Genomic DNA, 16,553 nt, shown 5'->3' on the forward strand with positions numbered 1-16,553 from the left:
TTTAACATTCACTTAACCTTCATCTAACGGAAGGACCAAATATTGGAAAGAATTTAAAAGTCAATTCAAGTGTATAAATTGTCCAAATTAAAAGTCAAGGACTAATTCTGGAAAATCAACATAGTCAGAGGACCATTGCTGGAATTAACTCTCTCTCTCTCTCTCTCTATATATATATATATATATATATATATATATATATATATATATATGTATATATATATATATATATTATATATATATATATATGTATATATATATATATATATATATATATATATATATATATATATATATATATATATCGGGGTGGGCGGGGGGGGGAATCCCCGTCCCCGTCCCCAGCGGGAATCACACATTTCTCATTCCTGTCCCCGTTTCTTGAAAATTTTTCCTATCCCCGTCTCTTTCGGGGTGGGATCGGGGACGGGACACATTGCATCCTATGTGCACATCCCTAAACAACAAGTGGAGAAGTACAAAACACAATTTTCCCCGTCTCTCGGCGGAGAATCACACATATTCCATTCCTGTTCCCGTTGCTCGAAAATTTTCTCTATCCCCATCTCTTTCGGGGCGGGATCGGGATCCCCGTCGGAAATGGGGCACATTACCATCCCTATGTGCACATCCCTAAAGAACAAGTGGAGAAGTACAAAACACAATTTAAACAGGGCAACATGTATGGGATAAGAAACTTTCTTTGTATTACTAATGTTTTTTAAGTATAAGATAAGTAATCATCGTTACAATATGATAAAGTTTTAGTATGATAGTGTTGTTAAGTAATAATATATATATATATATATATAATATATATATATATATATATATATATATATATGGATGTATGTATGTGTGTGTGTATGTATGCACATATTGATTTCCCAAATAATATGTTTTGGATCAAAAGAAATATCTGGATTAATTTTTTTGGATCATTTGTTATTACTATTTTAAATATTTTTTATGAGTTAATTCTATTTTAGGTCTTAGATTTATAAGTAGGTGACACTCCCACTTTTAGCTCTTTTTGTCAAAACATTCATATCCTTATTTGGTTCTAGTATTATTGTGATGTGATCATTTTTTTTATCATTGACTAACAAAATCATTGAAATGTCATTAAATACAAGGACATTTAGATCTTTTTTATACAAAATATGTTGACCACTATATTTTCCTCTAGTAGTCATGTACTATAAATCATTGGAATGCATCTCATTAGAGATCAAAATTTAACATCTCAGTAGTAAGTGTAAATTTTTGTATTGTCTACAACATATAAATGCAGTGGTCCTTTACTTATTTACAGGTTCCCTATGACAAATCAAGTTGATAAATTAGTGGAAGGAATCTAATAGTATTAAATTTATTGGTTTAAATCTGACTATTGTACTTTATGAATACCCCTAGTATTTTCACATTTTGTTATAATATATTAAGAATATTTAGATCGATATACAACTATTTAAATTATAACATCAAATATTATATAGTGCAATTGAATATATGGTTTGGATCGTTTATGTTTGTTGATGTTATCATTGCTTGAATTCGAGCAAGTAATTGTTCAAATTAATAGCTAATTTGTAGATGTACGCATGCGGTGCTGTAACTTTAGAGATTTTATATATCATTTTTTTTAGGATTTTTATAAATTGGGCAAATGTGCTCGTTATATATCAAGTTAGTTATAGTAATCAATTGTTATCCTAATTCATTTGTATAGAGGATATATTTTTGTCTAGATATATATAACAATTTTGTCATTTTGAACAAAAATAATAATAATATCATCGATTGCATTTGCACATTATTGAAAACCTCTTTGTAAACGACAGTGGTAGTCGCAACACAATCTTATCCATCAACGTCTAGAGCTAACACCTTCTGGCCATCAGGATGGTGACTTGGGAGAAAGGCACGTACAATTGGCCGTGATTAAAGACTGATTTTTTTAGCATAACCAACGTGAGTTAGTGTTTGACCTTGTCTTTTATTCAGTGCCGTTTTAAATTTTTTGTGGCCCCGTGCTCCTAAATAAATGAGGCCCTACGGTCCCTATCAAAAAGTATAAGCGCAATATATTTAAAACCAATATCGTAAAATATATGATTTTTATTTATATATTATTTTTCATATAAAGAAGAAAAATTCAAACAACTTTGTTTATATTATAAATAAAATTCTAACATAATGCAAACTAGAGATCTTTTATTTAAAAACATATGCCCTTCTAGCATTCTTTGACGCAAATTCATCTATCAATTCTTCATAATCTACTTTATCCAAAAGATCATTTTCGATAGCTATTGCAAATTTGAAATTGTCACAAAAAACAAAGGACCTCTACTGGAATTAACTCTTGTATATTTTACCAATTACACTTTCCTTTTTTTTTAGGCGTAATCTGTTATGTATTATATTAAATTTTAATACGAAATTATATATAGAAATATCAGTTCTCATAAATAATTACTAATATATTCTTTTCATATAATTCTTATAATATTTTATTATTAACATAAGATAACATGCATTTCGCAAGTAATATGCACGGGTATCATACTAGCTAGACTAATCGATGAATTGTGTTTGTAATTTTAAAGGATATTTATTTGAAAAAAGGTTAGCTATTATTTTTGTATTACAATTACTTTTAAATTTTATTATGAATTATGAATTTTAATTAGTATATTATATTTAGGAATAAGGGTCAAATAGGCCATCGAACTGCACACGATATGCACCACTGAACTAAAATTAATAATTCCTAAATTAATCATTTCAAAAAATTGGAAAAATTAATCAATTCAAACAATTCTTGAGGTTCCTAAATTAATCAAACAATTCTTCCAATTTAAAGGTTTCCAAGGACTCGGACTGGAGACAACCGTGGTTAGTTTGTAAAAGCCTCTAGTAAGGATTGAACTCACGACCTTTCACTTACGAAGAAAACGCACTACCACTGTGCTATGGAGGCTTGGTTATTAAAAATAATTTATTTTACTTTTATACCAATTATCCACTCAATCGAAGAATACTTTGGTTTTATATGTGGCTTTTACTGATTTTGGATTGGGTTATGGATTGGGCTTCTTGGTTGGGTTAAAAACAAAATGTATATCAAAATATATGTATATATAGTTTCGGCCAGATTTAGTAGATAGGATTTTTTTGAAAGGAACCATCATGGTGTATATTAGAGATAAGCTGAAACAGAGTAAGGAGGGGACAGAGTCCCAGTACATAGCAGTAGTTTGATCAAAAGCAGTAGAAGCTAAAGTATGAGCTAAAATATTCTCTAATCTAGGAATAAATTTAACTTAACAGAAATCAAAGATGACATAGATGATGTGCAACCATCAAGCATAACCCATATACGAACGAATCGGTGCAACCGTGGAAGATAGATAACACTAAAGCGTCTGACAATCCGTGTATAGCTCTATAGACCGTTCTCCACGATTCCTTAGCCATGACAAGGCTTCGTTGCACGCAAATGTTTCGGCCATTAGTAGAGAAAAACAATTTGTAAGTGTAGTACTATATGCCGAAATATATCCACCCCCTCCATCTAAGAGTACCGCCCCCATTGTGTGCCATGTTGGACAGATGATGATAGTCGGCGTCTACACGACAGATTCTCGGTAGTTGGGCAATGCCGTCTACAGCAACCGGTGGTGGTTCGGGGCATAGCCGCAACAACGAAGTCGGCAGCCACAACACTCTTGGTTGGTAGCAACGAGACGATAGGCGAGTGCACCTTGCACCAAACGTGCATGGTGGCCGTAGCAGCGACTAGGAATTTCCTCGGCATCGGAAGATAAGCATCCCAAACTGCACCATTTCTTGCTCTCATATATAATGAATTGCAGCTATGTACATAATCCCATTAGTGTCTAGAATATTCAAGACTTCACTAAACCATTCATGAAAAACATTTGAAACAATATTGGGGATTGTAAGGTTGGATTGGTTCCAAATGGAACTTGCATAGTCACACGTAACCAATGAGTGCATAGTATCCTCATGAAGAACTCCACACATGACACAAATAGGATTAACCACTACCCTCTTTATAAGCAAGTTTTTGTAGTGGGAAGCATATCACTTATAGCTCTCCAAAGAAAGGTTTTCCATTTGGGGAGATTTTAAGCCTCCATAGGGCAAGCCATTTATTGAACGCACCATCATTATTAATATAATCACCCACAATGAGTCTGTAGTCACTTTTAACAGAATAGCAACCTCTCGGATCCCCATGTCAATACCAAGTGTCTTCATACATCGAGGAAATAAGTATCTTTAGGATGCGAGGCACATCAATAGGGAGAAAAATATTAGATAAAATAGACTGATCCACGAACTAGTATCCTGGTCAATCAAACCCACCACTTTCGCAGTAGCCAATGAGGGGGCATCTCAGTTTGTATCATAGGGTCCAGATCCTGGAGCCAGGGATGTTGCCAAATTAGAGTAGATTCACCATTACCAATCCTCCGTCTCACACCACTACAAATTAACCCTTTAGCCGCCATAATACTGTGCCAACAATAACTGGGATTGTTCCCTAAACATGCTTCAGAGAGCGTTGACTTAGGTAGTATCTTGCCTTATAAACCCGTTCCACCAAAAGAGTCTGTTTTAGTTAGTAATCGCCACGCTTTCTTGCCCAACATAGCTAGGTTAAAGGCTCTAAGATCCTTGAAACCCAGTCCACCATGTTTTTTAGGGATGCATAATTTATCTCATGCTTTCCAGTGTATACCACGGTCAGTTCCAGATCCCCACCGGTAATAGTTCATGGTTCGCTCAATAGCTATGCAAACAGAAACCGGTAAAAGAAAAACACTCATTGAAAAATTAGGCATTGTTTGAGCCACACTTTTCAACAAAATTTCCTTACCAGCCTGAGATAACAATTTCTTATTCCAGGACCCAATACGCTGTCTGATCTTCCTCAATATATGAGAAGGCTGCTTTCCTATTCCTTCGCACAAAGGATGGGAGCCCCAAATACTTACCAAAGTTAGGTGCTTGAGCTACCCCTAGAATCTGCGCCACCTCTTCCTGTCATCCGCGCCAGTATTCTTACTGTAACATATGCTAGATTTATGATAGTTCACCACCTGACCAGATAAGTTCTCGTACACAGATAAACAATTCTTAATTTCCCCAACCTCTTGAGCATTGGCATTGAAAAATAAGAGGTTATCATTAGCAAAAAATAAGTGAGAGATAGGGGGAGCACCTCGAGCAACTCTGCAACCATGGATAGAGCCATTAACCAGCCTGCTGTAATAACATAGAGAGTCCTTCTGCACAAATAATGAACAAATAAGGTGATAAAGGATCCCCCTGCCTCAAACCCCTAGATGGCGTCAAAAGGGCACTACATGAGCCGTCCACCAAAAAACTATAAGACACAGTGGTTACACATAACATAATAAGCTCCACCCATTTGTTATCAAAACCAAGGGCTAACATCATGTTACGCAGAAAGGGCCACTCCATGCGGTCATAGGCCTTGGCCATGTCCAACTTGAGGGCGCCCAGCCAACAACACCACACTACTTTCTATTCAAATAATGACCAACCTCAGCCACAATTAAAATATTATATAATTAATCTATCCGGTATAAAAGCACTCTGTGAGTTAGATATAATTTCCTCCATTAATGGCTTCATCCTGTTTGTAACCATCTTGGCCATAACCCTATACAACACATTACTCAAAGCTATAGGCCGAAGATCCATCATTTGCTGAGGCGTATTTTTTTTAGGGATCAAAATAATATCAGTATCATTCAAACCAGCCGGGAAAAAATGAGAGTTTAAGCAATCAAGCACAAAATCCGAAATATCCCCTTACCACATCTTAGAAGCTGATAGAATCCCGGATTCATACCATCAGCCTCGGTGCTTTATCAGGAAACATCAAAAAAATTGCATTCTTAACTTCATCCTTCTTAAACGGGCGGAGCAGAGTATCATTATGTGCCTGGGTAACTCGTGGCATAATATTCTCAAAGAAACTATCCCCATTATCAGGGGCTAGAGCAAAATATATCATCAAAGTAACGCATAATAACATCACGCTTGGCTTCCCCTTCCACCCAATCCCCAAAATCATTCCTAAGTCTAGAAATAGTATTCTTCTTTTTACGGTGAGAAGCATACCTGTGGAAGAATTTGGTATTGGCATCAGCACCCTTAAGCCAGTGTTGCTTGGCCTCTGCCTCCAATAAACATCTTCCTGGTACTCAATTCTGGCTAATAGCTCTTCAAGGCCCTGAAACTCAGCCAGTGATGCTAGGTCATTACGCAATCTCAGATGAAGTTTCTCTCTACGGAGGTTCATAATCCGCTCCCCAAACTTATGGAAACGGTCACCCCCCCCCCCCATCGCGACAAACGGGTGCCACACAACTAAATGCAATCCTGTATGCCCCTTCCTCTTCCGTCCCCCCAGGACTCCTCCACCACAGCTCTACACCCCTCATCATGCAGCCATGCCATCTCAAAACAAAAGCCCTTTCTTCTAGTTTCGCCCCCTCTAGTATAATCATGGAGCCCTAGACAGAGGGCTAAATAATCAGACGTGCGGGTCAACAAATTATTCACCTCTGCCCTGTAATAACACCACGCCAACTCTCTGTAGCCAGAACCTTATCCAACATTTCCTGAATCCAACCAGCCGTTCCTTTCCCCCTTTCCCAGGTAAAAGGGTAGCTGTCCATTAGCATCTGAGATAGCCTACAGTTATCAATAGCATCCCCAAAACCGTGAAGGAGGCTACTTGGATGTGGGATACCCCCTCTTTTCTCATGCTGGAAGAGGAGGTCATTAAAATCACCTATCATGACCCACATAAGATTCGATCTAGCTGCCAATGATCTAAGTAACTCCCACAACTCATGACACCTGCCATGCTCCGGGAAGCCATAAAAACAGGTGATACGCCATCTGGGAAAGTTCGTCATGATCACTTCCACATCAACGTGATTTCTAGAATAGCTCAAAAGTCTTGCTGTATTATTCTTTCTCCACAGTAAAGCCATGCCACGGCTCAAACCAATGCAATCAACATAAAATAAACCACCATACCCAAGATTGACACAATACGATCTGCATGTATTCGTCCCACCTTGGTCTCTGTAAACACAAAAAAAGTAAACTTTGTATATATTCACAAAATTTCGTGTACAGCGTGTGTATAATTCAATGCAGGTACAAAATCTCTGTCTAGTCCTCTAATTCTTCACTGACGTTATCTATGGAAGTGCCTCCGGGATTCAAATAGCGTAGTCTCCGAGATTTAAGTGGCGCGTGCCTCCGGGATTTAAGTGGCGTAGCTTCCGGGATCTAAGTGGCGTGACTTCCAACAACGAGCGTCAAGAATTTAGAAGTAATCAACCCTGCAATGGATTCAAATTGCCTGCAAAATCAACAAAAATGCGTTCAAGTCTTTAAGCGTTCTTCAATGCCGTTATCTATTGAAGTGCCTCCAGGATTCAAATAGCGTAGCCTCCGGGATTCAAGTGGCGCGTGCCTCCGGGATTTAAACGGCGTAGCTTCCGGGATTCAAGTGGCGTGACTTCCAACAACGAGCGTCAAGAATTTAGAAGTAATCAACCCTGCAATGGATTCAAATTGCCTGCAAAATCAACAAAAATGCGTTCAAGTCTTCAAGCGTTCTTCAATGCCGTTATCTATTGAAGTGCCTCCAGGATTCAAATAGCGTAGCCTCCGGGATTCAAGTGGCGCGTGCCTCCGGGATTTAAATAGCGTAGCTTCCGGGATTCAAGTGGCCGATCTTCAACAGCAAACGTTAAGCTCCGAAGCAATAAACTCTGCAAAACATCAAATTAAAGCTCCTGCAATGGCTTCAAGTTGCCTTCAAAAGGCTCCAAGATCTTCAAAGTACCTACAAAAAGGCTTCAAGTTGCTTCAAGATCTTTAAAACCTGCAAAAAAAAAATGCCTTCAATGCCCTTAATTCTTCCAGATCTTCAAATGCCTTCAAAAGAGCTCTCAAATCTTCAAGCCTTCAAGTTGTCAAGCGTTCTTCAATGCCTTCAAGCTCTCAAGTCTTCAAGTTGTTCTCAATGTATTTAAGGTGTGATTTGAAGAATGGAATTGAGGCTCTATTTATAGTGAATTTTGTAACTAAAATCTCTCAACAAACTCCACTAATATTTAGTTAATTAAATTAATTAATTATATACTAAAATGAACCTGGCCAAAAAGTCTAGGTTCATTATTCTATCATCTAATTCAAATTCAAATTAAATTATAATTATCTAATTCAAATATAATAAAATCATATTATATTTAAATTATAATTATAATTATAATTCAATTATGAAATGGGCTTGGACCAATTAATTTCTTAATTCAATAGCCCAAATCAAATTTACTTGGACTAATTAAATTAATTTAATTATCATAGCCCAATTAATTAAATTAGACTAATGATTAACCCTGAAATTGGGCTTGATAATGATTTAATCGGTCCACTTGTCGGCTTCAAATTTTCTGTGTCTACAAATTGCCCCCTGGAGACTTTCTTGGACATGCCTCTTGAGAGCATACATTGCTTGAAAGTATGTAGTGCATGGAAGTCTCGAAACTATAAGGCCATTTCAACTCGTGCCAAGGAGCCTTGTGGGATATGAGACAGTTTCGACTCGTGCCGGGAGCCTTGAAGTAATATGAGGCAGTTTGACTCGTGTCGGGAAGTCTTGAAGTAATATGAGGCAGTTTTGACTCGTGCCGGGGAGTCTTTAAGAAATATGATGCAGTTTTCAATTCACATTGAGGAAGCTTGAAAAATATTTCCTCCATCATATATTGTGGTATAATGTGTTGAGGCACATTCTTCTCTAGCATACGGGTTGATTAGAGGAATTTTCATCTTCATTCCTTGGTTAGTTGGAGTAATATGGAACCGCTTTGGCACGTAATCCGCCAATGTGACTGGAACTCGTGCTTTTATATGGTGGCCGCAAGTCCTCCCATCAATAGAGCCTTTTAACATTCTTTTCTTGACCCACCTTTTCATAACCCGCTTAGATGGTCGTGTCGCATCATCAACGTGGTGTTGTTTAGCATGCTTAATACCATGCCAAGTATCATACTCGGGTTTGATATCATAAGACTTGATGTTAAGAGGGAATAAACACTTGCGTCCTTTTCTATTTCCCTTCCCATTGTTCCTCTCAATGAGTAGCGAAGTAGATTTACCGCATGAGATGGAAACTTGATTAGCGCTTGCTGTGGCATCTGCAAGTTCAATTCTCCCATCTCGAGCTAACTCATTACTTTATCCTTAAAAAGACAAAGCAATTTTCAATTGGATGTCCGACAAGTCTGTGATACTTGCAATAACACGGATCATCCACCATTGGTGCCTCGTGTGGTTGCCTCATTTCTGGCAAATCAACGAGATTGTGCTTTAGTAGCTCATCAAACATATGTGGGATATCAGCATCCAAGAATGGATACTTCTTGTTTTGTCTTTCCCTGAAAGAAAGCCTTCTACTACCTGTAATGATCTAGAAGCATCCTTAGACTCACTAGTAGCTTCAGTGAATATCCTAGCTGGTTGAATATTCACATGCATAGCATCCATGCTTTCATATTTTTTAAAGGCATTGCCTCCATTTTCAACGTCATCATGACTCTTGCCCCCATTGTAGAAGCTTTGAATGGGTATGTTTTGTCCACCATTAGCTGTTATGCTTAACTCCATATCGTGGGCGCGACTAGATAATTCCTCAAAAGTCTTAGGCTTGAGCCTTGGAGGATGTAGGAGAGCTCGAAGTGCATGCCTTGGATGCACATTTCAATTGCGGAACTCTGTGATATCTTTTCCTTGCAATTCAAGCATAACTCCCTCCATCTTTCAATGTAAGCGGCCGAGCTTTCACTATTCCTTTGGCGAGTGGTGGTGAGTTCTAAGAAGCTGACGGTTATTCTTGTGCTGTAGAAGCGGGTAAAGAACTCGCGCTCCATGTCATGCCAACTATCAATGCAGCTATGCTCCAAGTCAGTGTACCAATTGAAGGCAGTACCCTTCAAAGAGCGGACGAACTGCTTGACAAGAAGATCTCCATATGTCCCAACGTCGTTGCATGTTTCCACGAAGTGGGCGATGTGTTGTCTTGGATTGCCTTTCCCATCGAATTGTTGAAATGCTGGAGGTTGATATCCAATGGGCATCTTCAAATCCTCTATCCTTTGGGTGTAAGGCTTGGTGTAAGTGTATGAAGGTTTTTCCCCCTCGAGCTTTCCTTTGATAGCTCCCATGATGAACTCGTTAAGCCGATCTACAGGTATCATGCCCCCTGTGACTGGAATGCTCCTGTCCGAAAGTGGTATGTGCGAACTTGATTCCTCGTGTACCGTAGTTCGCCCAATGCAAGTTGGTGAGTGCGAGGCATCTTCTCCTTGAACCTCAGGTTGTTTCGCTGGAGCCCGGCTAGTTTCGCCATTCCTTGTGTTCTCAACCTTTTCAGCTAAGTCGTTGATTCTCTTTTCTTGGTTTTGAAGGAGGGTGGTGATCCCTTCAAGCGCCTTAGTGATGCTTGCAAGCTGGTCCTCTATAGTTGTCGCGCTTGTTGTCATAGCCGGCATGCCTGTATAGATGCGTGACCATTCTGGCGCGACCTTCCACATGTTGGACGACGGCGATGTCGGTGATGAGCCTCCGGTGTTAGCGTTTCCTTTTGGGGATGTTGGACTCCTACTATCATCAGCTCCTTTCAAAGATGTTAGATTCCCGCTATCGGCTGATTCTTTCGGAGATGTTAGACTCTCGTTACCAGCTGCTCCTTTTGGGTAGCCGACTTCTCTCTATTAGCCGCTCCTTCTGAGGTAGATGACTTCTCGCTATTCGCACTTCTTTTGGAGATGTCGGCATCCCGTTGCCAGCTGTTCCATTCGAAGAAGTCAGCCTCCCGCTATCTGCTGCTCCTTTTGAAGATGATGGACCTGCAACATAGATAGACTTCCTCGGGACGGTAGGGCCGTTTCGAGTCTTTGAATCATGCGTCAAACAATTGACTCAGGCTCTGGGGTAGCATTCCTAAGCTCTTTGCACGGCTCCTGGTTAATGGTGTTTCGGCCTCTCGATTAGCTTCAGAACCAGTTGATGATGAAGACTTGGAACTAGCGGCTTGAGCATAAGACTTCTTGAACATTGAGCTTCTTGACGCCATTCCGGTTGCTAGTAGAGTTGCTTGCTGATGTAGATCGATAGTGAAGAGATGAGAGGCAGAGTTGTCCCACTAGGTGTGCCAAAATCTGTAAACACAAAAAAGTAAACTTTGTATATATTCACAAAATTTCGTGTACAGCGTGTGTATAATTCAATGCAGGTACAAAATCTCTGTCTAGTCCTCTGATTCTTCACTGACGTATCTATGGAAGTGCCTCCGGGATTCAAATAGCATAGTCTCCGAGATTTAAGTGACGCGTGCCTCCGGGATTTAAATGGCGTAGCTTCCGGGATCTAAGTGGCGTGACTTCCAACAACGAGCGTCAAGAATTTAGAAGTAATCAACCCTGCAATGGATTCAAATTGCCTGCAAAATCAACAAAAATGCGTTCAAGTCTTCAAGCGTTCTTCAATGCCGTTATCTATTGAAGTGCCTCCAGGATTCAAATAGCGTAGCCTCCGGGATTCAAGTGGCGCGTGCCTCCGGGATTTAAATAGCGTAGCTTCCGGGATTCAAGTGGCGATCTTCAACAGCAAACGTTAAGCTCCGAAGCAATAAACTCTGTAAAACATCAAATTAAAGCTCCTGCAATGGCTTCAAGTTGTCTTCAAAAGGCTCCAAGATCTTCAAAGTACCTACAAAAAGGCTTCAAGTTGCTTCAAGATCTTTAAAACCTGCAAAAAAAATGCCTTCAATGCCTTTAATTCTTCTAGATCTTCAAATGCCTTCAAAAGAGCTCTCAAATCTTCAAGCCTTCAAGTTGTCAAGCGTTCTTCAATGCCTTCAAGCTCTCAAGTCTTCAAGTTGTTCTCAATGTATTTAAGGTGTGATTTGAAGAATGGAATTGAGGCTCTATTTATAGTGAAGTTTGTAACTAAAATCCCTCAACAAACTCCACTAATATTTAGTTAATTAAATTAATTAATTATATACTAAAATGAACCTGGCCAAAATCAAGTCTAGGTTTATTATTCTATCATCTAATTCAAATTCAAATTAAATTATAATTATCTAATTCAAATATAATAAAATCATATTATATTTAAATTTTAATTATAATTATAATTCAATTATGAAATGGGCTTGGACCAATTAATTACTTAATTCAATAGCCCAAATCAAATTTACTTGGACTAATTAAATTAATTTACTTATCATAGCCCAATTAATTAAATTAGACTAATGATTAACCCTAAAATTGGGCTTGATAATGATTTAATCGGTCCACTTGTCGGCTTCAAATTTTCTGTGTCTACAGTCTCCATCAGAAAAAAAAAAAAAAAAAAAAAAAAAAAACAAAACAAAACAAAACAAAATCGGGCTTCTTATGAGACACTAGGTCTACAACTTCGCGAATTGTTCATGGATTGCCCAAGCCACGACAGTTCCAACTCATAGTACTCATTGGGTCGGGCGAGTCTGGGAACTAGGACCCGCCATCTGCAAGTTTTTTGAAATATCTGTCATAGCCACATCCCTTCCCCCAGACCCCGGCCTCCTGGAAGCTACCGTAGCCTCCCTCCTCTGTTTAGAAACAGCCACCACCGCCCGCTGTTCCTCACGGCTTCCGGATTCCGACAACATCATCTCCTCATGCGGCTGCGAAGCCGCCTCCTCCCGGACGATCACCTCCTTTCCGGACTACCCAAGCGGTACCAACCAAGGTTCCCCCACCTCCCTCGGACCTCGTCTCTCCCCGACGCTACGAAGATAAGCCTCGTATGGGTACTGTTCAACCGGCATTAATGATTCTCAGGCCTTGAGACAATACTTATGAACGTGTCTTAGAAGACCATAGAAGAAGCAATATGTATGTAAACGTTCATACTTGAATGAAACCCAACAAGTGGTCCGATCCCTCTTCATCAACTTCATCCGACACTTAAGCGGCTTGTCAACCGGGATTCGGACTCTAATTCGATAAAACGAACGCCATGGTGCATCCACGAACCTATCATCCCCTTTAATAAAGTTACCGAGATAGTTTTCAACTTGCTCGGGATCAGAGATGATGTATAACCTAGTGGAAGTTCGTGCACATGAACCCACATGTCAATAGTGTTTAGGGAAACATCGCTAGAAAAACCCCCTCCTCAACTTGCTTACAAACCAACACACTACCTTTAAATGCCCAAGGACCGCCATTCACCACAAGCTCCATATCTGACTTGTGGAAGAAAACAAAGAGGAAGAGCTTGGGTTGGATTTCAAAAATATGTACCCCTTCACCGGCTACCATACATATGCAAGAACCTGGCTCATATATTCCAGTTTGACAACCTTAGTCGTCAAGAATCAGCCAACCATCATCTACTTCTCCTCCACCCCTTCGGCCCGTCAACATCGCTGACAACCGGTTCAAACACCGCAGCCTCCTCCTCCTCCTCCAAGACCATATCTGCCCAGCTTTTCGTGATGCCTTCTACCCCTCCATCGTCGTGGTCGAAGCAATGCCGCGAACTCACAGGATGAACGTCGCCGGAAACCACCGGGTAGAACCGAAGAATACAGTGAAACCCTAGGGAACCCTAGGAGAGAGTAAAGAGCTCTAGAATTCTCGAGAGAGAAAAATTTGACATCATAATATAATGCATCAAAACTTATTATTTAGTAGATAGGGTTTATTTTAAATAAAAAAAGTTATATTTTATATGATTTAATTTTTATGCGATGCACAAACTAAAGACTATACGTATTGTTGTTATATTAGTATATTAAGAAGTATTAGTCTTATTAAATTTTAAGTGTTAATATATTATGAAAAGAATATTCATTTAAAAAAGTTTATTTATGTAAGAACTATGTCATTCAAGTTCAATAGAAGACAATTCACGGTAATATACTAGGTTGATAATAACTAGACTATTTATTTGAAAAAAGGTTAGCTATTATATTTGTTTTTTACTTTAAATTTTATTATGAATTATGAATTTTAATTAGTATTTATATTTATTTTAGAACTTTGTTAATATTTGAATTGAAATTATTAATTTTCCCATCAATATAATAATAGTAATAATAATATTATATTTTATGACTTTTTAATACTTTTATTCAAGTAAAATAATTAAGAAGAGCCTCTAGTGAAAATTGAACTCACGACCTTTCACTTATGAAGCAAACGCACTACACTGTGCTATGGAGGCTTAATTACTAAAAATAATTTATTTTGCTTTTATACCAACTATCTACTCAATCGAAGATCGAATACTCTGGTTTTATATGTGGCTTTTACTGATTTTGGATTGGGTTATGGATTAGGCTTCTTGGTTTGGTTAAAACAAAATGTATATCAAAATGTATGTATAGCTTCGGCCAGATTTAGTAGATAGGATTTATTTTAAATAAAAAAGTTATATTTTATATGATTTAATTTTTATGTGATGCACAGAGTAAAGACTATAGGTATTGTTGTTATATTAGTATATTAAGAAGTATTAGTCTTATTAAATTTTAATTATGTAAAAACTATCCTGAGGTGTGGTTCAAATAATGACGAGTAACCATGTATATTATATTTTATTTTGAGACTTTGTTAATATTTGAATTGAAATTATTAATTTTCCCTTCAATATTAGTAATATTATATCGTATGATTTTTTTAGTACTTTTATTCAAGTATAATAATTGGTAAAAGCCTCTAGTGAGGATTGAACTCACGACCTTTCACTTACGAAGCGAACGCACTGTCACTGTGCTATGGAGGCTTGGTTATTAAAAATAATTTATTTTGCTTTTATACCAACTATCCACTCAATTGAAGAATACTTTGGTTTAATATGTGGCTTTTACTGATTTTGGATTGGGTTAAGGATTGGGCTTCTTGGTTGGGTTAAAACGAAATGTATATCAAAATATATATGTATTGTTGTTATGTTAGTATATTAAGAAGTATTAGTCTTATTAAATTTTAAGTATTAATATATTATGAAAAAAAAATTCATTTAAAAAAGTTTATTTATGTAAGAACTATGTTGATTTTATATCTAATTTCTCCTTTTTAATATATGTGGCGTCCAATTATAATTGAGGTGTGGTTTAAATAATGACAAGTAACCATGTTGGTATTACGATTTTCATACCTAGATTGATGGCCGAGCTCTTGAAATCTCAGCGAGATCAGAGAAATGCCTTACAAAGTCTCCAAACAAGTCAGTTTCGACTTGAACAAGAGCAGCAACATGAAGATGTATCAATCCACAATGAAGGAACAAATTGATTTATCATGCTCACAATCTGGATATATTTATGATAATATGTCTAACCCGAGCACTTGTCAATGTCGATTGGAGCTAGCAATAGAAGATCTCAAGGCACTACTACTGAATGGCTACCCTCCAACAGACGTGCAAGGCTGATGATGCCAAAAAAGGGGAAAGAAGAGATCGAGGTGATGGAGGTTCAGGTTTTGAAACACGAGGCGTTGACAGTTCCTCTAGGGAAATCATTTCATCTAAACAAGTTCCTACTGGTGGTCGTCAATCCTCTCGTGAAAATACATCCAGCACTCATCAAGACAGCAATTGACTAGAACACCTGAGAATTCATGGGTAACTTTTGTACCCTATGATAGGAATATTTTGTAAGTTTTGATGAGCCAAATGTATCTTTAGATCCCCTTGGTCTTTAGGTCTTTAGTACAAGCATCATAAATCAGAATATTGAAATCAGAAGGAATCTACCATAGGAAGAACAAAATTAATTTGAGAAATTAATTTTGGTCCTACGAGTATTCATCCGTGAAAGAAGCATAAAGAAATGGCGTTGCAAGGAATGACCGGATGAGCCTAAGGGTGAAATGGTAGAGGTCCTTACTCTAAACGATCACACCTGAGATCGATTCCCCCTAAGGACCTATGTTTTTAATAAGGCAGATTTTTGAAGGAGCTCGATGTGTGCTCAAAAGAGCACAATGTGTGCTAAAGGAGCACAATGTGACCAAATCTGAAAAGAGCACAATGCAGCTAAGGAGCACGATGCTCACCAAAGGAGCACAATGTGACCAAATCTGATAAAGCACAATGCTAAAAGCACAATGTTGTCAGAAGAGCACAATGCATCAAAAGAAACACGATGTTCAAGTCAGAGGAGCACAATGCGGCAAAAGAGCAAGATGATCAGAAATTGGATAAATTCGAAGGAATTTACTCTTAGTCCACCCACATGCCACAAAACTCCAAAATTGCCTGAAAGACATTTGATCAGAACGGAAAAATATTTATGAAGGCTTGAATATAAAAACTTATCCTAGAAATAAATTCTATCAGATGAATTTATTTCAAAGATTCGTTGGATATTCAAATTGACAATTAAAGTAATATTTTTA

The 16,553-nt window shown here is 38.0% G+C and overlaps 2 non-coding genes across 2 annotated transcripts; both read right to left on the reverse strand.

Annotated features, from left to right (window-relative positions):
• Positions 1–2,914: 2,914 nt before the first annotated feature.
• Positions 2,915–2,986, reverse strand: TRNAT-CGU. The gene has a single exon. It is a non-coding gene; the product is annotated as a tRNA-Thr (tRNA).
• An 11,876-nt stretch (positions 2,987–14,862) lies between these two features.
• On the reverse strand, positions 14,863–14,934 carry TRNAT-CGU. Its single transcript has one exon. It is a non-coding gene; the product is annotated as a tRNA-Thr (tRNA).
• Positions 14,935–16,553: the final 1,619 nt, after the last annotated feature.

This window comes from Ipomoea nil, unplaced genomic scaffold (genome assembly GCF_001879475.1).
Source record: "Ipomoea nil cultivar Tokyo-kokei standard unplaced genomic scaffold, Asagao_1.1 scaffold2349, whole genome shotgun sequence".
In the NCBI taxonomy this organism is placed as follows: domain Eukaryota; kingdom Viridiplantae; phylum Streptophyta; class Magnoliopsida; order Solanales; family Convolvulaceae; genus Ipomoea; species Ipomoea nil.